This window comes from Microtus oregoni, unplaced genomic scaffold (genome assembly GCF_018167655.1).
Source record: "Microtus oregoni isolate MIOR12 unplaced genomic scaffold, Mior012 000019F_ref0000042, whole genome shotgun sequence".
NCBI classification, from domain to species: domain Eukaryota; kingdom Metazoa; phylum Chordata; class Mammalia; order Rodentia; family Cricetidae; genus Microtus; species Microtus oregoni.
The window spans coordinates 15,275,275-15,280,577 of NW_024543078.1; the positions used below are offsets into that span (position 1 = coordinate 15,275,275).

The 5,303-nt window shown below is 40.3% G+C and overlaps 1 pseudogene; it reads left to right on the forward strand.

Moving 5' to 3' along the window:
- Positions 1 to 3,986: 3,986 nt before the first annotated feature.
- On the forward strand, positions 3,987 to 4,615 carry LOC121459832 (annotated as a pseudogene).
- The last annotated feature ends 688 nt before the right edge of the window (positions 4,616 to 5,303 follow it).

The following is a 5,303-nucleotide window of genomic DNA, read 5'->3' on the forward strand; positions in this document are numbered from 1 at the left end:
TCCGTAAATCTTTCTTTTGGAACTAGTGGGGAGCCTAGGGGCACCCTTCTTATAGAAATTAGAGTACAACAAAACAGAAAAGCAGAAGTCTATTGGACTGAAATGGCATCTGCAAGCCACAATTTCTACTTTTTACAATAAGCCAAATCAAGTTTTAAAGCATGTTTGGCCTCCAGGGATGTGGATAGTCCTAGTTTGCTTTTCTGTTGCTGTGCTAAACACATGACCAGACACAACTTGTGAAGGAGAGGGTTTATCTGGCTGAGAGTCACAGTTTACAGTCCATCATGGGAAGTCAATGCATCAATTTAAGCAGGAACATGGAGGCAGGATCTAGAAGAGAGACCTCAAAGGATTGCTGTTTACTGGCTTGATCTCCATGGCCTCATCAGTTGGCTTTCTTATACAACCCAGATGACCTGTCTAGGGGTGGCACCGCACACAGTAGGTTAGACTCTTCCTCATCAACAGTCAATCAAGAATATGCCATACAAACCTGTCCATAAACCCATTCTGATAGAAGCAATTCCTCATACCAAGTTTCCTCTCCCCAAGTGACCCTAGTTTCTGTCAACTTGATGGAAAACCAACCAGCACGGGCAGAGAATAGCACACAGAAATAGGACACAGAATGTGGGAAGAATAGTAATGATTAAAACAATGTAACAAGTCTGTACTTTTTGTGGTATTTGCAGTAATTCTACATTAGTCACAGAATTGATAATTTAAAACAAAAAGTACAATTAGTATGAGAAATACAATAAGAAGGAAAATGGTTTATAAGCATAAAATCTCAGTCATAAGCTGCAGTCATATTTAATCATTATAATGCACACTATGTTAAGGAGATGCTTTTTACTATTCCAGTGAGTCTGAAAAAGTCAGTATAAGACAGACAGTACTGCTAGCTGTGAAGAGTCCATATTTCCTCAAAAGAAATGAAGTAATAAGACCTTAAGTTAATTTGTGCATTTCTATCATAATTTGAAATGATTGTATTATTTCAATACAGCCATTTTCTTTAGGGTTTATGTTCTGGAAATGTCTGTGAAAAATAGGAGCAAATATATGGAAAACAATGTTGAGTGTCTATACTAAGGGAATGCAAATGACCCAAATGTTTATCAACATAAGCGTGTTTCTCTCAATCACGCTCAGTGGTAAAAGTTTATAAACTGACACAGTGATGTCAAACTTGCATTGCATTCTGTGTTTTATCTATGTGTATCGTTTTCCTATTTATGTTCATTTGGTGTTAGAGGCACAAGTGACACAGACTGTGAGTGGCCATCAGAAGTCAACTCTCAGGAATATGATCTCTACTTATAACCAAATGGCTCACCAGGAATAGAACTGGTGTGATCAGGCATGAAGGCAGACACTCTAACCCAGAGACTCTGGATAAAACATAACATACACAGCCAGTCAGTGGTGAAACATGCCTTTAATCCCAGCACTCAGGAGGCAGAGGCAGGTAGACCTCGGTGAGTTTGAGGCCAGCCTAGTCTGTAAGAGTTAGTTCCAGGACGGGCTCCAAAGCTACAGAGAAAATCTGTCTCGAAAAACTAAAAAAACAAACAAACAAAAAAGTCACACACACACACCACACAAACAAAACATAATACACACACACTGTATACACAAAATCTAGAACACCTCATGGTCCTAAAAAGGGATGTGTTTTTCTTGTTTAATTCACTTGGTGTTCAAGTAAGTAACATCACACATATTGTGATGACATTTTGTTTATAATCTAATAAATAAAACTTGCCTAAACATCAGAGTTCAGAGCTAGCCACTAGTTAACTATAGGCAATGGTGGACACACCTTTAATCCCAGAATTTGGGAGTCAAAAGCAAATGGATTTCTGTGAATGTAAAGCCACCTGGGGCTATAGGAGATTGAGTCAGTCTAAAAGAGAAACAAAGGCAGGAAGTCTTGGTTTATACCTTTAATCCCAGTACCTGGGAGTCAAATGCCTTTAATCCTAGCACTAGGGAAGTGGAGACAGGAAGGGATATGGCTGTGCGGAGAGAGACATATAAGATGGGAGGAGGCAAGAGCTCATGGCATTTAGTCCGAAGATTTATGGAGACAGGATATTGCCTACTTTGGTCTGAGAATTCAGTAGAGGAAAAAGATCTCTCTATTAATTGACTCCTTTGCTTCTCTGATATTTCAGCATTTAACCCAATATCTGACTCTGGGTTTTATTATTAAGATCAATTAGAATTTGTACAACATCACATTTTACTTCTATATCCATTTACATTATGAAAAGATCCATAAGTATTTTAAGGGGAAAGTAAAAAGTTACTTTATTTTTTTAGAGTCCTGCTTTATTCTGTTGCATAAAAGAACTATTTGAATGAGTTCATTTAAAAATCATCAAAACAAGGTCTGAGGATTTGACCACTTGAGACCAGGAAGTGATTTGTATACAGTTGTAGCATTCAGTCAGAAATGCTAAGAGTCTTTGTAGAAATCTAATTAGGCCCCCACAGGACCAAAGAAGACACAAGGAATAAATAAGTTAATGAACAGTATAATTTCATAGAGTGACAAATGTATCTGAACACTTATGCAAACTCCCAGTTGGATTTCTGTTCCAAGAAATTCATTCTGTCTTAACTAATATTTGTAGATGAAACTTTCCCTTTTGATGATATTTTTGCATATACCTCATCTCTAAGTATCTACTTTGCAAAATGTAATATGCTAAATGTTAGAGACAAATAACGGATAAAATATTTCTTTCATTATATTCATAGTTTTTGATGTAGCAGCTAATTTAAAAATACTTTTTAAATATTTAATTATGAGTATCTGTGTGAGGTCATGCATAGGATTGCAAAGGAGATGAGAAGGTTTCATGTCCCTGGAGTTGGAGTTAAGAGTAGTTGTGAGCATCCCAATTTGGGCACTAAAAGCCAAGCTGGTCCTTTGTAAAAACAAATAGTACATGCTTTCCATTGTGTCATCTCACTGGCCCTGACCATGTTATCTGTGGCTGTTATAGTTCTCAAAATAAGAATCTGAAAAGTTCAGAGGTCCTGTGTAAGAAATTAGAGTCATACAAGAATAAATTAATATCATATCAATTTATATAGGCCTTCTTATACAATTTTATTTCACACAAATATCATTCGGGAGGTACTCAATACCTATAATCCATGTGTAAGTGACCATCTACCTATGGATTGCACTTGTGATTGAAGAATTTTCCAGGTACTTGTGGTATACATTCCTGTCTAGGGACCACAGAGTGACAGTTCAAGACCAATTCTAAATAAATAAATAAATAAATAAATAAATAACTTGTTGTCTCATTATATAGCGAGTGCAAATAAAAGCACCTGTAAAAATTATGTCTATGTCTCTTTTGAATAATAAGCAATTCTGTAAAGATAGGAATTTCTCCTCAAAGAAATGACTGTCATGATTCTTTATGTTCAGAAATAATGATACTGACTGCTCACAATAAACGTGATTCTAAAGGGTAGGGGATGTAGATGCCCTTCTGCATATCAAACACAATGGCAGACAACTCTCCAAGTAAGAAGAGTCAAAGAACTGTCGTGGTTTGAATAAAGTTCCCCATAGGACAATAAGGAATAGTGCCATTAGGAGATGTGGACTTGGAGGAAATATGTTGCTGAAGGTGGGATATGAGATCTCAGATGCTTAAACCAGGCTCAGTGTGGTGTTCTCCCTTCCTGATGCCTGATGATCTGGATATAGATTTCTCAACTTCATCTCCAGCATCAAGCATTCCTGTGGGTCACCACATTCTCAGCCATGATAACAATAGACTAAACCTCCAAACTGTAAGCCAGTCTCAGTTAAAACCTTTCCTATAGTAGTACCTGCGGGCTGCATTCCTGCCACCCGGCTCCTGGCCACCTGGCTAGTTTATGCCCCAAAATAACAACACACAAACTGTATTCATATAAACTGCTTGGCCCTTTTCCGGACCAGGCCATGCAGGAGGCGCCATCATGGGTGTTGACATCCGTCACAACAAGGACCAAAAGGTTCGGCGCAAGGAGCCCAAGAGCCAGGACATCTACCTGTGGCTGCTGGTCAAGCTGTACAGGTTTCTGGCCAGGCGAACCAACTCCACCTTCAATCAGGTTGTGCTGAAAAGGTTATTCATGAGTCGCACCAACTGGCCACCTCTGTCCCTGTCCCGGATGATCTGAAAGATGAAGCTTCCCGGTTGAGAAAACAAGACGGCTGTGGTTGTGGGGACGGTCATAGATGACGTGAGGATTCTCGATGTGCCCAAACTGAAGGTGTGTGCACTGCGGGTGAGCAGCCGGGCCCGAAGTCGCATCCTCAAGGCTGGGGGTAAGATCCTCACCTTTGACCAGCTGGCCTTGGAGTCTCCCAAGGGCCGTGGCACTGTGCTCCTGTCTGGACCTCGGAAGGGCCAAGAGGTGTACCGGCATTTTGGCAAGGCCCCAGGAACCCCACACAGCCATACCAAACCCTATGTCCGCTCCAAGGGCCGGAAGTTTGAACGTGCCAGAGGCAGAAGGGCCAGCCGCGGCTACAAAAACTAACCCTGGATCTTACTGTTATTAAAAGGCTTTGGATGTTGAAAAAAAAAAACTGCTTGGCCCATTTTTATTAATGTGTGTAGCACCACGAGGTGGTGACTTACCAGGGAGATTCTAGCCTATGTCCATCTTGGGTCGGAGCTTCATCGCATCTGCCCTCGAGAGCAGAGGCATGGCATGTGAGCTCACTTCCTCTTCCTCCCAGCATGCTGTTCTCTTTACTCCACCCACCTATGTTCTAACCTATCAGGCCAAGCAGTTTCTTTATTAATTAACCAACGACCTTCCTCCATCACTTTCCTTTATAAGAGTTGCCATGGCCATGGTGTCTCTTCTCAGCAATAGAGGCCCTAACCAAGACAGGAACACAAGAGTCAGTATCCTCATTCACATCCCAAAGGTAAAACAACAGATTAATTTTCAGTTCATTGTTTCAAGTAAAGATAAGAAGAAAGTTTTGGCATTGGTAATCACTGCTCTAGAATTACAGAGAGGAAGAAAGACAGGGAAGAAAGGAAGGAGAATAAATATGGATAAGATGTGACTCCAAATTACTGGGTTACTGTCTGTGCATCTGCTGAACCATCTATGTCCAATGTTGAGCATAGTCTTTCCTCTTTTTCTCGCTCCTATTTCCTGGGCCTAAACATCTTTATGCCATGTTCAAGTAGACACATTAGTGACAGGAGAATGGTGGTTTAGAAGATGCTTGGGACTCTGACAAATTTGTGTAACCCAGA